The following is a 17,749-nucleotide window of genomic DNA, read 5'->3' on the forward strand; positions in this document are numbered from 1 at the left end:
AAATTTAAAGACTACCTACAGAAATATTGCAAAATTAATGAATGTTAGAATGATGTTGGATAGAAATTAAGTGGTTTCCAGCTGTAATGCTTTAAGAATATGGAAGAAGGGTATAAATAGGTAAAAAAAAAATAACTAAAATGGTGTTGGATTGGAAATAAGTGGTATTAGCAACAAAGTTAATAAGAATATGCAAAAATGAATTGATAATGGATGAAAATACTGAGTTATAAAATGTTAAATTATAGAGATAAGACAAATGAAAGAGGGTAAGGATTTGCTGATTTGATTATTTAAATGGGAATACAAGAAGGGGAGGTGTGAGGAAGTCAAAGAAACAAGCAAATGAGTTTTAAGTTATGAAAAATAATTGTTTTTAATTTTTCTTATTTTTTCTGTATGTTTACTTATTTTTTTATTTTTTTATTATGTGTTTTTGTATATTTGTCTTTGTAAAATCTTAATAAATATTTCTTAAAAAAAAGAAAAGAAATAGAACGTAACGGCGCAGACTTTAATGAAGAGAAAAACAGGATGCCATTAAAGCAAAGGAAAGGTGCCAGACATAAGTGTTTCACCATATCTTTTATTTTGCAGGAAGCGATATGTTGTGCTACTCAGTTTAGCTGGAGACACGACCTCCTTGCCTCTTGTTTGTGGGCTAACAGCTCAAGGCAGAGTGTCTGAATTGATAATGTGGGCAAGCATTCAGTAAGCAGAACTGTGTCTAGTTACTGGAAGGGAGAACAAATCAAGCTGTTTTTTCAATGCTGGTCAATACCCGACTCCTTGCAACATGGGCTTCCCCCTGTCTCCACACAAATGCCCATTCTGCTGTGTCTTGTGCCAGACGAAAGCGTGTGCCCAAAGAATGTACATTGTTCACATAAAGTACATTGAAACAAAGCAAGGAAGTTGGCTATATAACATAACGGGAGCCAACACAGAGTCCAGATGATTTATTCACATCTTTAAATTGGTCCAATAGACTCTGATCTGTTAGAGGGAAAAGGACTCTGAAGCTATTTTGAGCAATTACCAGCCAACCTGATAATGAAAACACACATTCAGAAAAAAATGAGAAATGGTTGCAAAGCAGCAAATTTATCTCAAAACAACATAGCTATTTTTAAAGAAGTTTTGCCTTGGCTTTACTTTCCACAACATGATTTTTATTTTTTATTTTTTTTTTTGATAATTCAGCTATTTCCAGAATACTTTTGAGCAAACATCAAATCTGAACATAATTTTGCAGAGGTGCACTTCAAACAAAGGGCTGATTTATGAAGATTTTTAAACTCCTGATATCAGCATTTTTTTTAAAAAAAAATATTTCTCATGAAGAACATACGGAAGCTTTCTCTTTGTTCTGAACTCAGGAAAAGACTTGTCTTTTTTGCTGCTTTGAATAAACTGATAGCTCTGCAAAAGACAGGCAGACAGACAGAAAGAGAATGGATTAAAAGGTAAAAATGTAGGTAAGAAGTTCAGAATAAAATCCATTTTGAGTAATATTTCTTGTTAACTACTAATAGCTGCAGAGCCAGAGCACACCTTACAGCTTCTACATGTGATGGTGGCTAAAATGTCCTTCTGCTTGGCAAGTCGAACTAATCCTAGCTATAATAACTAGGGCTGTGTGTAGACTCCTCAATCCACCCTGTGGCCCCAATCTGTGGTCCCCAAATAAGGGTGATTCTCCTGGTGCAACACTGGGGGTACCCACCCCACCCCCTGGATCCATCCCCCAAACAATTCAGGGATGAGACTAATGGCTTTTTAAAATAGGGCTTTAAAATAGGGCAGGCAGCCTAAGGCCCATGGGCCACAAACGGCCCATGGGTGTCGTTTAACCGGCCCATGAGCCACCCTTGAACCGAGCCACCCACTTGGCGAGCCCCCACACGCTGCACTAAACTGGCTCAGCACGGGGACTCGCTTCTGTGGTGCCAGAAATTGTGTCTGCACATGCTCAGACACCAAAAGTTGTGTCTGCACAGATGCAGATGATGGAAATTGTGGCTGCGCACGCTCACACATGCGTGCGAGGGATCTCTGCTGGAGTAAACCAGCCCAGGTGAGGGAAGCCTTGCCGAACTCTGTTTTAAGAGGTTTGGGGAATGTGCAGGAGGAGCTGATTCTGCATGGAACTGCTTCCAAAGCAGCATCTCCAACCCACAGGAAAAATGGCTGCACTCAACAGCGGTTGTACTTCATGCTGTGTAGATAAAAAGGGGTTACAGCACTATTTTGAGGTCCATCTTCCCCACCCGCTTTTAAGACTGCAGCCTGACAAAGGGATAGGCCTCGTTTGGTGGTACAATGCTACATCAGGTTAAGAACTTAATTCATTCTGGAGGTCCATTCTTAACCTGAAACTGTTCTTAACCTGAAGCACCACTTTAGCTAATGGGAACTCCCACCGCCGCCGCACGATTTCTGTTCTCATCCTGAAGCAAAGTTCTTAACCTGAGGTACTATTTCTGGGTTAGCGGAGTCTGTAACCTGAAGCGTATGTAACCCGAGGTACCACTGTACCTGTTTCCTGAGCCAAAGAATTCCTCTCAGTCTCTCAGCCTTAAATTGAATGGAATAACTGAGAAGCAGGGTAAAGATTCCTCAGAGACCACGAAATGGCAGGCATGTGAGCTGAGCCATTAGCTTTAGCCATTAATCCAAACAGTTATTAATTAAATGTCCAAATGATGTAGTTCTTCTATAGATGACTCGGCCAGGATTTATACTTGTAATAATACATTGGATGGGGGAAGTTGAGCAAGATACAAGTCTAGCCTTTCAAGCTGGCGGAATGCGGCCTTGCTTTATAAATGAGAGCATTAGAAGTCAGAGCACCAAGATAGGAAAGTGACATTTTCATGGCACAACAGGGCTTAGCGTTTTGTGAACAACAACAAAAAAAAGAGGACTGAAAGAAAGAAAGCCAGTGGTTTATGCATTTGAAATATTACAGAAAGAGGAAAATGTGAATCATTGTCTACGTTTATATTTTGGAAAGCAGATTGTCTGCCCCATATGTGTCTGCCACCTCTTGAGATATTATTGCCAAATTTGCCACAATGGCTCCTGAGAAGGAGGTAGAAATGGCTGGTGATGTTTGGACACTGTCCACCATTTTGAATCAAGATAGTAGACCAACACACCACCCCCTGGCATTACTTTGTCTACCTTTTTGGCATAGGTTCAGTTTCCTCTTGAGAGATTTTCACCAAACTTCGTCCCAACAAATTGGTCATGTCTGGACCAAAAGAAGTGAAGAATGACTTGCTGCCCAACACACTAACTATTGGGGAACCAGTTTTTGAGGACATCTAACCTGATCTGCTCCAGTATGAGCAATCTGGATATAGATTACAGTTTCTTCACAGAGCTGAAAGTCAAATGAGAGTCGTGATCATTGTGGTGTATACTCTTGTTTCTTCTCTTCCACAACTGCAGTGCTTTAAAATCCAGCAAAACTTTTTGAACAGAGCCAATAATGGTATAAAAGCAATTTAGATGTTTACTTCAGGGAACAATGGCATCATCGAACTATCTTCAACTCTTGGGTTGGTGGTGTGGAGGGAGATCAACTGTATCTTCTCAAAGTTTCCTTTTATACAAGCATCCAGCCTATATTTATTTTAGCAACACCCACAGAGGCATAAATTAAATCAAAACAGGGAACATCCATAAGAGAACAGATTGTTAGTGGGTGTTACAGTGTTTTCTTTTCTTTTTTTTTAGAATGGTTGTGAACTATTTGGAAATTAAATAGAAGACTGTGTAGGTGAAAGATAAATGCTAAAAATGTCTACTGACCACAAGATTTGTTTCAGACCCCTGATTAAGTGCTTCAGAAAACAGACCACTTTGGTTTGAGGCATTTCATAGACTGCTTGATTTGACTCAGGCTCTATCCAAGTTTGTTTTGTTATTCTCCTTCCACCCCCATTTACTATCGGGACATCAAATGCAGCTGTATCATTTTTTTCTTTTTACAGAAGTACATGAAATTTGCAAGCAGATTAGTACCTCAGAGTGAATAAAGCTTGCCAAATCATGCACAAATGGATCCAGGAGCTTTTGGGCTGAACATCTTTAAAGTGTGATTATTATTCCACCCCCCAAAGGAAATGTCTCTAATCTGTTGTATTTTGGGGTAGTATTCAGTTGCGGCACCTACCCCGTAGAATGCCTTGCCAAGTGATGTGTACCAAACCCCATTGCAGTGGTACCTCGGGTTACATACGCTTCAGGTTACATACGCTTCAGGTTACAGACTCTGCTAACCCAGAAATAGTACCTCAGGTTAAGAACTTTGCTTCAGGATGAGAACAGAAATCGTGCTCCGGCAGCGCGGCGGCAGCAGGAGGCCCCATTAGCTAAAGTGGTGCTTCAGGTTAAGAACAGTTTCAGGTTAAATACGGACCTCCGGAAAGAATTAAGTACTTAACCCGAGGTACCACTGTACTGTACTGGGTGACAACAACTCTGCTGTTAAAATGCTTTTGGTTGATTATTCTCCTTTCTGCGATTTATCTTTGATGTTAGTTTCAATAGCTGTTTTGGATTTTGTTGCAAGCACTTGGCTTTTATTCAGTTGTTGTAATTTTAATGAGGATTGTTATATAATTTGTTACTGTTTTTGTGTTTTGAATTGTAAGTCACCTTATGTTTCTTTGACTTTTAAATAAATAAATATTAAATGTGTGTGTGTGTGTGTGTGTGTGTGTATATAGTTATATATATATATATATATATATATATTGCATTCTAGCTGGAAGGCCTCATACAAACCATAGTCTGCCAGTTTGGTTGTAATGGCTAACTATGGTTTGATTGTACCAAGAAGTTTTTCATTAAACTTAGTGTGAGAGCGGAAGAAGAAATATATGAGCACAAAGCTTATTCCCAACTCTCCAAACTATGGTTTGCAGGATCAGCAACATTACATCCGAACCGAATACCGTATTTTTCGCTCTATAGGACGCACTTTTTCCCCTCCAAAAATGAAGGGGAAATGTGTGTGCGTCCTATAGGGCGAATGCAGGCTTTCGCTGAAGCCTGCAGAGTGAGAGGGGAGAGCCCCAGCGCCAGCCCCACAAGGTCGGGGGACAGAGGGAGGCGGAACGCCGCCATCCCGCTGTCTCCCGAAGTGGTTTGGAGGCTTACGGCGGGGAGACCCCGCCGCCAGCCCCGCAAGCTCCGGGGACAGTGGGGAGGTGCAGCGCGTCTCCCCGCTGTCCCCGGACCTGGTCTGAGGGCGGGCGGCGGGGAGAAGAGCGCTTCTCCCCGCTGCCTGCCCCGCAAGCTCTGGGGACAGCGGGGAGGCGCAGCGCGTCTCCCCGCTGTCCCCGGACCTGGTCTGAAGGCGGGCTGCGGGGAGAAGAGCGCTTCTCCCCGCTGCCGGCACCACAAGCGCCTGGGGGGGAAATAAAAATTTTTTCCTTTATTTTCCCCCCAAAAAACTTGATGCGTCCTATGGGCCGGTGCGTCCTATGGAGCGAAAAATACGGTAAGCTGCGGTACTATGACTAGCCAATTTTGCTCCATCGACCTAAATCCAAGGACATAAACTTCACAATATGTGGACGAGATACTATATTTGGCCATTTAGAACGGCTCGCAGTTTAAACAACCACTGCTGAAATAAGAAGCTTTAAACAAAGAATTACTCATAAAAAGACAGCTAATTTTTCAAATGATATGTGTGGAAAAGAACATCTACTTGTGAGTGATTCATCAAGGAGGGTGTTCTGACATTTTGACTCGTTAGTCATTCACCTTGCTCCAGTCTGTCAATACATCCAGGCACTTACACCGTCTCCGGTACTTTCTGTGTTTATAACACTCTAGAGGTAACCGAACAAGCTGTACGAGCTGAAATTAAACCACACAGGGAGCTGAACGTTCTTTGTGCTCAGCACAGCAGGGTGGTTCCAAGGAGGCTCACATCTAGGCCTCTTGGAAGTGCTTACAAACTACCAGATCTACCATATTTTTTGCTCTATAAGACTGACTTTTTCCCTCCTAAAAAGTAAGGGGAAATGTGTGTTCGTCTTATGGAGCAAATGCAGGCTGCACAGCTATCCCAGAAGCCAGAACAGCAAGAGGGATCGCTGCTTTCACTGCGCAGCGATCCCTCCTGCTGTTCTGGCTTCTAAGATTCAGAATATTTTTTTTCTTGTTTTCCTCCTCCAAAAACTAGGTGCGTCTTATGGTCTGGTGCGTCTTATAGAGCGAAAAATACATAATTCTGATGGTGGTTTGAAAGATGAGTCATATAAGGGAAGGAGTGGAGCACATGGCACTGGGAAAGGAAAAATATAAAGGAAAAATCCTTCTCCGCTGGAGCAGCAATTTTGCCTAACATGTAGTAGCTGAGTCACAAGACTTACAGATGTCTGTACAGTCATACCTCGGGTTACAGACACTTCAGGTTGCGCGTTTTCTGGTTGAGCACCACACTGAACCTGGAAGTACCGGAACAGGTTACTTCCAAGTTTCAGTGCTTGCGCATGCGCAGAAGCGCTAAATCTCACTTTGCGCATGCGCAGAAGTGGCGAATCACAACCTGTGCATGCGCAGACATGGCACTGCGGGTTGCAAACGTGCCTCCTGCATGGATCACGTTCGCAACCTGAGCGTCCACTGTACTTCACCTGAGGAAAGCTCAGCTATGGGACTCAATAATAATAATAATAATAATAAATATTTATATCCCGCCCTCCCCAGCCAAAGCCGGGCTCAGAGCGGCAACAGTAAAATAAATACAACATTCTAAAATCATTTCATTATAAAATTAATTCAAATCAGATTAATGGCAACCATTGGGCTAGAGTTCTGTGAGGATTGCCACAAGGGAAATGCTGTGGCAAAGGATTTAGCCATTTCCAGAGGGTTAGATATCTGTAGAATGTGACAGCAGTGATTGCCAACTGATGGTGCCAATCTCTGCCTCTGTCTGCCACCACCATGTGACTGGCTCTAGCACTGCACCACCATTTTGTGACTGTTGCCACAGGAAGTTCAACAGGAAGTTCAAGAACCCAGCCCTACAACACTCTCCTCAGTGCCACAGCCTCACCTCTTAAATCCTACCCCATTTTCACCTTCCCCATTGTATTTCATTTCTTTGCCACTAAGCACACCTGTCTGACTTTGGAATGACTCAAGAGTGGTGGATGGGGAGTAAGAGTGGAAGAGATATTTTAGGTGCTAAGGGCGAATGGAAGCAGACCTAAAGATTATGATTAACCTTTGATAACCTCCTTGGGGAAAGGAATTTTACTCAGGAAAATATATCCTTTTCCTAGAAGCAAGTGTCTGGAAACAAGTTGCAGCTTTCCTCTTTCTTATCTATATGAATCACCATCGTTCGAGAGGTCAGAGTTATGCCAAGCGAGACATGGCCTCTGTCTTCCGAGGTTGTTTATATATGAGACTTAAGGCAGCTCTTGCCTCAGCTAAGGTTATAATGCAGAATGTAACGCTACAGTGGCCGTTCCAAATGCCTCTTCTGATTCTCTTCCACATCATCAGCAACCAGATGTTGACATACACGGTGTGAGATTCAGGCACAACTGCTTTGCTCCTCTCTTCATGCAAGCGATGACACAAACCAGGAAGCTGCAGTAAACCATAACTTCCTGCATGTCCAAACTTGGAACTGTGGCTACTGGTTTCTCACCAACCCATGATACGGATGTTAGCTTTAAATCATGATTTCATATTATGGCTTGTCTGAAAGCCATAAACCAGAGTTTCCCGGTTGACACTTAACGGGACGAGTTATTATTTCTGACTTCCTGGCTTGTTCACTCATTTGTATGGAAAGGGGAACGCAGTTGCTGCATGTGGGTGCCTGAAACTAGCGCATATCTCAGTTAAGCCACTATTGGATGTCTGAATCAAAGCCTCTGCAATTGGTGAGTGCTGCACCAGCAGAGTTGGAGAGTTCAGATTGTGTAGGAAGAATATTGCATTTGAAGTACATCCACACCTTGAAAAATTCTGGTGGGCCTTCTTGGTAGCGGTGCCCGCCCTGTGGAATGCCTTCCCATCAGATGTCAAGGAAATAAACAACTATCCAACTTTTAGAAGACATCTGAAGGCCGCCCTGTTTACGGAAGTTTTTAATGTTTGAAGTTTTATTCTGTTTTTAATGTTCTGTTGAAAGCCACTCAGAGTGGGTGGGGAAACCCAGCCAGATGGGCAGGGTAGAAATAAATGATGATGATGATGATGATGATGAAATCTAGTTTCCGGCAACACATCAAAATCAACAGGTGCGACAAATTCTTGCAGTTGTATAAAAATCCCATGGGAAATCCCAGAATTCCCCACTTATTTGACTGTACTTCTTAATGGAAATGGCTCATTAAAGTAATTCAGATGGCAAGGGACTTTGTAAACACAGTGTAAACAAACAACCTTGGCTAGTGGAAACAATCATTTTAGCTATTTTACACTCCTTGGTTCGAAAGGATTCATGCGGAGGGTTACTCTCTTCCTATCTTATTTAATGCAATTGTAAAACATGTCAGCTAACAACTGAAGCTGGTTCGGCGGGAAATGCATTAAAACACATTGTTTCCGCTGTTTCCAGTGTGCTCCCACCTCTGACTTGGGAAGTGGCGTACACACAATGTTCACCGCAATCCTATTCTGTAATTTCCTATGAAATGCTGAATTTTGATGAATTCTCTCCCAAACCAGTTTCAATCTGAATTGACCAAAAGAGCAACTGAACCACATTTTAAGCTGGTAATGTGTACGCAGCCACAGTATTTAATAAGAAACGACTGGATAGATATGGATTGTAACGAATGCTGCATTTAAACTGTTTCCCAAACAAGCAGTGGGGACACACTGGATGTGGAGTAAACAGAAGTACCCAACTGTATTTTACATTAAGCCGGATGTGGTCAACCAACACCTTGCAAAATTGTAGTAACTAGCATGCAATAAAGGCATGTCTGTAAGGGCAGGGGAAAACAGAACGTTTTTACTTTTATGTTGCTGGAGGTTCATGAGTGCAATCTGTTGAATTCAGCCATTCCTGCTAAACTTTCTGACAAAGGAGTGCAAAGAATCCATCCCATAACTGTCTGTTGCTTTATAAAGGGAAGCTGAACTTTTTCAGTCCTTTCCAATAGGTAGCGTTGGATTCATATGGCGACTGCATGGCTCTTTCAGAGTCCTCAGTGATAGAAAGCAGAACTGATGATTATCTCAATACTGACTACACACAAAATTTGTTAGCCTTGTTTGGATTTCACAATATTGACATCACTTGTTTCCTGCTCAGAAAGGTCACATTAAGTTCCCCTCTGAAGTTTAAAAGTGAACCCTGCATGATTTGTTTTGTTTTACAAAGTGCAATGACCACCCACCCACCACAAAAAACCCTACCCTAAAATGATAACTATAGGACTAGTTGTTACAAGTCCTGATTTTTACATTTTTTAAAAACACACAAGTTTCATAACTTTTCTGCTCCCCGCCCCCTGCCCTCCTCTGAAGATGACAAATGGCACTTCTCTGATTAGTGAACCAATTAGATTGTATTTCCAAGATTGTTGAAAGAACCTATTGGTTAATTGTCAGGGAAGCAGACATTAAAAATAACTGTTTGTGAAAGTTATTGTGCCGTTTCAATTTTTCAGTCAAGCAATACATCTTTAAAAAAACAAACTATAATTCAAACAAATAGACAGAATTTGTTTCCATGTAAACATACCCAGGGACGCGGATGGCGCTGTGGGTTAGACCACAGAGCCTAGGACTTGCCGATCAGAAGGTTGGCGGTTCAAATCCCCGCAACGGGGTGAGCTCCCGTTGCTTAGTCCTTGCTCCTGCTGACCTAGCAGTTCGAAAGCACATCAAAGTGCAAGCAGATAAATAGGTACCGCTCCAGCAGGAAGGTAAACGGCATTTCCGTGTGCTGCTCTGGTTCGCCAGAAGCGGCTTAGTCATGCTGGCCACATGACCCGGAAGCTGTACGCTGGCTCCCTCGGCCAATAAAGCGAGATGAGTGCCACAACCCCAGAGGCGGTCACGACTGGACCTAATGGTCAGGGGTCCCTTTACCTTTACCTAAACATACCCAAGACCATACTATTAGGCTGTAATCCTGCATGCATTTACCTGAGAGTAAACACCACAGAACTCAATGAGATCTACTATTGAGTAGATAGGCATAAGATTGCACTGTTAGGCTGCTTCCACAAGAGATATTGCACAATCCCTACATGTCTACTCAGAAGTAAGTCCCAATGAATTCAGTGAGCCTTACTCCCAGGTAAGTGGGTATGGGTAGGTGTATACATACCATTTCTCTCCATGGCAGTAGCAGATTAACCTGCCTTATATTTTCCTCAAGAATGTATATTTTTCTATGTGCTGAAAGCAAAGCACCCATGAAGTGTTTTCAGGGCCAATTTGCAACCGACACACAAACAATAACAAGAGCTTCTTACCTCTTCCTGCTAAGCCCTTCAGTTTATTTATTTCCTTACTTGAATTTCTATCCTGCAGTCTGCCCCAAGTGAGTAACCGCATGTTGTAAAGAGCAAAATAAAACAAGGCCAATTGAAATAACCAGCTATGACAAAGACTGCATCTCATCATAAATAACTGGGGGCCCGAGGGGAATTAAAGAGCAGAGAGCAGCCCACATTGTTTATGGTATCAAAATGCCTGATCAGATGCACAGCCACACTCCTCTTCTTTCATCTTGCACACAGTCCCAGAAGTAGGGAGAATCTGCTTATTTCTTCTTTCCGTTGTGAATTCTCCTTGCTTCAGAGAGCAGCCATTCACTTTGAAAGGAGGACCACACTAGCAAACGCAAGCCAAGAGGAATGGAAAATACTTGGGATGCTATCAGGGGCATAGCTGGCGTGAAAGCAGGCAATAGGAAGGTGGTGCTTTTAACCTTCTGCACTGAACAAACGAGAAAAGTTGTCTGAGGTTAGAAGAGAAGTAAGTGGAAAACAAACCAGAAAGCATGTTGCCAAAATTAGATACAAGGAAAGGGCTGCTATTATCTGTGTAGTGATGGATAATGCTTTTCTGCCTGCTCTCATTTGTCTTACTGTAGTCATCCCTACTCCCATCCCAGTCGTTCACTGCTCTTTATCTTAATGGGCTGGAGATGGGCAAGTAATAGATTTTGCAAATGGGTGCTGCCAATCCTAAACTTCATTTTTTATTAGTTGACAGGCAGTATTCAGGTTTAAGCAGGGCTCTCTCTCCTCTCCTCCTTGCATTAAGTAGCAATCACCCTGCTCTGGCATCTGTCAACTCCCCTTAACTGGATTGCTGAGGTTTGTAACTTAGGTCCTTCCAGGGTGCATAGATTCTGCGGTCTGTTCACACACCCCTGTTAGGGCAACAACATTAAATTATCACCTCTGCTGATTGGGAAGAAGATGAATAGAAAGCAAGAACCTGGAGAATATTAGAGACACTTGCAGTGACATGCAAAGGAGTAAATGGAAATTTAAAGCCATTGGACTCAGTTATACACCCGCAAATAAAATGTTATAAAGTGCAGTATAAAAATGTGGCATTAGGTGGCGATGGTGAGCTATGGTAAATTCACTCTATTTTTCAAAATGTTTTTTGAAAAAAGCTTTTTCCACCGTGTTTTTTTATATGTGTGTAGATTCCACCATTGTTTCCTAGCCTTCTGTATGGCAACACATTTATGGGCCCTTAGCATCACGGCTGTTTCTTGGCACACCTGTCTTTCCCCTTCCAGCTGACAACTATTCACCTGCCACCTCTCCCTACCTTCATCAAAGGCTGTGAAGAGCTGTAAATTAAGGGGCAAAAGCCAAGAGGCTCATTGTGTCATCTTCCAACAACTCATTCATTGAGAATTCATTGAGAAAAGGCAGGACCTGTAGCAGTCACTCATTCATGGCATCATATCATATACTCTTTTATTTGAAGTGGCATCATAGAATCTTTGAGTTGAAAGGGACCCAAGCGTTATCTAGTCCAACCCCCTGCAATGCAGGAATCTGAGCTAAAGCATCCTTCATCTCATAGGGCAGTTCATGACCTGGAATATCCTGAAACCTTTTATAAGACCCCCAAAGAGATGAAGTTCACAGATCCAAAGTATTCTGTGCTCAGCTCACGCCCAATTCCTGAGATTTTAAGCATGTTACAACATTTCCTCCTCGCATTTAATGCATCTATAGAGGGATGTAATCTCCATTTCCCATGATGTGTTTGGCCTAACCCTTAATCCACCACCACAATTGAAACGAAGCTCAGATTCAACCCGTTTTTCTGTCCCTTGTCTCCCGCCAACCCACCTGTGAAATTTAGGTTGCAAGCTTTTCTTTGTTTCTTATTGCAGTGCAGAGACCAAAGCCACAAGGAATTCCTGAAAAATGCACTTCCAATGGGCGGGGGGATGGAATAAAGCATATACAAAGAAATGTCAACCTGCTGAATAGCTACCTAGCTAATTGCAAAGCACATTCGGAGGTTTTCCTGGGCACAGAGCTGAACTGAAACACACACACACGCACAAATGCCTTTTTGCTTCCTGCTCCTGTGGAGTGAATGATGGAGCCCTCTCATCTCCTTAAGAACTCAAAGGAGCAAGGTTGTGGCAGGTGGATGCTCCTGCCGCAGGGTTCGCTGCTGGTTTGGCTTTGATTTGAAGTTGGCCCTTGTTGTTGAAAGGAGACATTTCCCCTTGCCAGCTTCTCTAGACTGCCTGCTCATGTCCACTGCCACAGGCCTTGTCAGACAGGAGAAAGAGCAATCGCTCCCTCCTCCTCCCCCAACACAAACACACACCGCCCCGCCTTCCCATTCCCAAACAAGCATCGAACAAAAGCACGCGAGCTGCCAAATTATGGTTCATTTCTATCAGCACAAACTGTCTGAGCGTGACTCACGTGTTCATTATATTCCTGTGTTCTGCGAGACATTATGCAGGTGTTTCTGATTGTTACGGACTGTTTTATTTTGACAGGGAATACCAAAGCTGGCTTTCAATGATCACCCATGTCCTCATAGCTCTGTGTTTGGCATCGTGCATCTCATTGTTCCTTCAGCCAAGATGATAATGGGAGTCAGGTTACCCAGTGTGTTAAGCGCAAAGCACTCCTCTACCCCTGCTTCATATTAATCAGACTGCAGTGCAGACAAGTCTTTCTGGACCTCCTGTGCTTTCTCATCTGTCACTGTCCAATGGTTCGACAACATATTGAGCCTTGTGTGAACAGGTTTACCGTTGTTCACTCCTCAAAACATCCTGCGGTTAAATGTGCTGCCAGAAGGGTGGAAGGAATCTGTGCAAAAATATATAGCTAAGGGAGGAAGATAACATTTATTTTTATACCACCCTTAGGAGCTTAATAATAATAATAATAATAATAATAATAATAATAATAATAATAATTGTTATGTACTGAAGTTCTCACCCTGGGCCAGCAGGGAGAATACTGTAGATAGTTTTCACTCAGGTCCACATATGCAAATAAAGGATTGAAAGTGACGTTCAGTGATTGGATAGTTACAGAAAGTGCTACAGTTGTGTTGTAGTGGAGCTCTATATAAGCAGGCTGGCTGAACCCTTCAGTTCAGTTCAGTTCTGGCCTGTGAATAAAAAAGAGCTGTTTGAAAAATCGCTGTGTCGTCTGATATGTTCACCCACAACTTGACAATAATAATAATAATTTATTATTTCTACCCTGCCCATCTGGCTGGGTTTCCCCAGCCACTCTGGGCGGCTTCCAACCAAATATTAAAAACAATACAGCATCAGGCATTAAAAAATTCCCTAAACAGTTGTCTTTTAAAAGTAAAATAGTTGTTTATTGCCTTGACATCTGCTGGGAGGGCGCTTAGGACATTAAACAATGTTCTTCCTCTGTCTTCACATTTTTGTTGGGGACTGGTTGGATGTAGAAGAGTGGTGGAATCTGCCCAACCAAGAGCCCCCCCAGGGAAGGCGCAGAGATGGATGATTTTGAACCTGGGGATTGGTGGTGGGACCCCGGCCACACCTCAGAGGAGTGGACGAGCTGGGAAATGCTAGAATCAGGGCCCTTGAGGAATAGCGAAGAGACAGGACAGGTTGAGGATGCAGGCAGCAATGACAGAGGGGAGGCAGGCCCTGCAGTTCTCCCTCAAAGGCACCCTATAGCTTCTCTGCTGACAGCTTGCCACTCTCCCACTCTGGGAACAAGGCATTTAAGGCATGTTGCCGTGCATTGAGCCAGGCAGATACACTGGTACCTCGGGTTACAGACGCTTCAGGTTACAGACTCCGCTAACCCAGAAATAGTATCTCGGGTTAAGAACTTTGCTTCAGGATGAGAACAGAAATTGCGCAGTGGCGGCGTGGCGGCAGCGGGAGGCCCCATTAGCTAAAGTGGTACCTCAGGTTAAGAACGGTTTCAGGTTAAGAATGGACCTCCAGAACGAATTAAGGTCTTAACCTGAGGTACCACTGTACTGAATTATCTGCCTACTGAAGTTTCTTCCCAAGCAGATTTAGGGACAGTCTAAGAAAAAGTGAGACATTCCGTGATCATTCCGGGGCCTGACACAGAAGGCTAGAGAGTGAAGGTGGGGCTACATGCCATTCCGAACAACTGCTTAATTAAGACCGGTTTTCCCAAGAAAAGTCTCTGTGTGTTCTTGATTTGCTTTCCTTAATAAAGAAACTAACTGTAAGTTAGCCAAGCGTCTCTCTCTCTCTCTCTCTCTCTCTCTCTCTCTCTCTCTCTCTCTCTCTCTCTCTCTCCTGCTCTACCTGTTGGCTCCTTGACAATGTTATCCTTAGGAGAAAATAATAATAATAATAATAATAATAATAATAATAATAATAATAATAATAATATTAATTTATTTGTCCCCTGTCCATCTGACTGGGTTGCCCCAGCCACTCTGGCCAGCATATACAAAAATATAACAAAACATTAAACCTTAAAAAGCTTCCCTATAGAGGGCTGCCTTCAGATGTTTCCTAAATGTTATCTAACTACTCACCTCCTTAACATCTGATGGGAGGGCATTCCACAGGGTGGGGGCCACTACCAACAAGGCCCTCTGCCTGGTTCCCTGTAATTTTACTTCATGCAGTGTGGAAACTACCAGAAGGCCCTCGGTGCTGGATCTCAGTGTCTGGGCGGAAAGATGGGGGTGGAGACGCTCCTTCAGGGATACAGGACCGAGAATGCAGACTGAGTCAGACCATTGATCCATCAAGTTCAGGAGCACCTACACTGACTGGCAGTGGTTTTCTGGGGAATCATTCAGACAAAGGTCTCTCCCAGCCCTTCCTGGAGGTGCCAAGGTTTGAACCTGGGAACTTCTGCATATTAAGCACATGCTCTACCACTGAGTTATGGCTCTGTGAGGTAAGTTAAATAGTGACTAGCCCAAAGCCACCTTGTGAGCTATGTGGTTGAATGAGAATTCAAACCAGAGGGATGGGACGTGGACTGGTTAGTTTCGGACATGGAAGAGAGGAGGACTTTAAGCACTGCTTTGTCTTGAGAGGAACTGGCTTCTCTTGAGAAGATGTCATCGCAAAGAGAGCTCCCAGCAACCTCCTCTTGCGCAATCCTTACATTGCGATTCCAAAGGAATTCCAGCACAAGCCCTGAGGCTGCCTTCGAAGACCTGTGGCTGATGTCATGTCTGCAGCAAATGGGATGACAACAATTGCCCATTATATGACCCTGTTTATTTTTGCAGCTTCAGAAAGAAGCCTCAAGCTCCATGGGAGGCCATCTCTCAGCTCTCTTCTGTTCCTGGCTGTGTGGTTTTGTTAACAGGAAGCCATTAAGTCTATCATATTTAATGGCTTCCATCAGCAAGGCTGTTAATATGCAAAGGTTTGATAAACTTGGGTTTATCGGCCACTCTGTCTGCCATTACAGCGCCCCTGAGTTGCATAAACCAAATTCAAACATCAGGTTCCAGGCAGGTGGGGTGATGGTTTATCAATGTCAGACATCACCATTCGGAAAATGTTTATTAGAGAAGATGAGGAAAACCACTGTTGTGTTGCAATTTGGAAAACAAACATGAAATTGATTCACGCATGCTTGCAATGCATGCACGCCTAGAGCACCCAGATTTTATAAAGCAATTTGCCCAACAGCCAATGATCCTTAAGCTGTTTTGGAGGAGGAGGAAGAAGAGGTCTTTTAAGATTGTACATGTTAAATCACAGTTCAGGATCACTGCACACAACTGATGAGCTCTAAGCAGAATGGATTGTAAGCGAAGTACCTTTAGCATAATGCATAAGGAGTCTCTGCAGCCTCTGGAATAGGGCCATTTATCACATTAAATTCATGATCTCACAAAGACTGTTACGGAGACATTTGTAGCTCTGCCTAATTTAAAAGCAGGGATGAAATCCATTTTAAATCCATTTCAGGGTCTGCTCCCGTTTGAGTCGGCGGAGCAACGTAAACACAGGGCAAAGCTGTTATGGAGCAAATTAAATCAACGTTTCTGCAGAGCAGAATTGCTGTGTGCGCGTTCCTTAGCATTTGTGTGTGTGACTTCCATTTCAAAATATGTGCCACAGAAATTTGATTCAGAAGCGATTCCTTGGTTCTTTGCTCTGTCTATTGCCCATGAAGATATACAGTGGATCGCCGTTAGGGCTGTGAGTGAGAAATAGATCTGGAGAGGCCTTCTGTACCTTTAAGATTCATATAGGAAGGGAGGGGGGAATGGTACTTGGCTACATTTTCCCCCTCTATGCATTTTAAAAGGTACAGCTGCCAGGTCTGAAAGGGGTCAGATTGCAGTTCTGCATTGCATAGGTTTTAGTGTGGTAATGGTCACTAGTAGAGAAATTAAATGCCTTCTCTGCTGGGGAAAAGAATCAGACTCTGCAAGTAACAAAATAGTGGTCTTTAAACACTGGACAAAATTACAGTACATACCCCTGCAGCAGTTATGCTGCCCTGAGGTCAGATATCTCATAGATCCTATGAAGCACATATAAGTAATTGTCAGGAGCTCGTCCTACACTAGAGTAGGACCCTGGCAGAGACACATGCCCGACTGGCATGTTCCCTCCCTCCTGGTCAATCGTTCAGGAGCTTCAAAAGCTTTCTTCAGCCAGAACATCACAGCAACCAATGCCAACGGACATCGGCACACTTAGGGATCTGCAGAGTCTTCGCAGCTTGCGGGACAGACCTCAGCAACTCAGCATTTTGTCTAATCTACTTTATTTACTGTATTTTTTGCTCTAGAAGACTCACTTTTTCCCTCCTAAAAAGTAAGGGGAAATGTGTGTGCGTCTTATGGAGCGAATGCAGGCTGCTCAGCTATCCCAGAAGCCAGAACAGCAAGAGGGATTGCTGCACAGCGATCCCTCTTGCTGTTCTGGCTTCCGAGATTCAGAATATTGTTTTTCTTGTTTTCCTCCTCCAAAAACTAGGTGTGTCTTGTGGTCTGGTGCGTTTTATAGAGCAAAAAATACGGTACATATAAACACACACGGAGCACTGCAACATGGCTCCCTCTCTCTCTAGCATCAGGCAGCAAAGAGAAAAAGAACAAAGGATAGTACAGTGGTACCTCAGGTTACATATGCTTCAGGTTACATACACTTCAGGTTACAGACTCTGCTAACCCAGAAATATTGCCTTGGGTTAAGAACTTTGCTTCAGGATGAGAACAGAAATCATGCAGCGGGGGCACAGCGACAGCAGGAGACCCTATTAGCTAAAGTGATGCT

At 43.3% G+C, this 17,749-nt stretch overlaps 1 protein-coding gene and 1 long non-coding RNA gene across 2 annotated transcripts in view; one reads left to right on the forward strand and one right to left on the reverse strand.

Annotated features, from left to right (window-relative positions):
- The window catches only part of LOC310759703 (b(0,+)-type amino acid transporter 1-like), a 121,401-nt gene that overhangs the window by 55,815 nt on the left and 47,837 nt on the right, over positions 1–17,749 (forward strand). The window lies entirely within an intron of this gene.
- LOC310759886 lies at positions 1,209–10,912 on the reverse strand. The gene is made up of 3 exons (XR_014546612.1): positions 10,680–10,912; positions 9,743–9,865; positions 1,209–1,422 (listed from the first exon to the last, which is right to left on the reverse strand). It is a non-coding gene; the product is annotated as an uncharacterized lncRNA (long non-coding RNA).

Source organism: Podarcis filfolensis (genome assembly GCF_964270895.1).
Source record: "Podarcis filfolensis genome assembly, chromosome: 3".
Taxonomy (NCBI): domain Eukaryota; kingdom Metazoa; phylum Chordata; class Lepidosauria; order Squamata; family Lacertidae; genus Podarcis; species Podarcis filfolensis.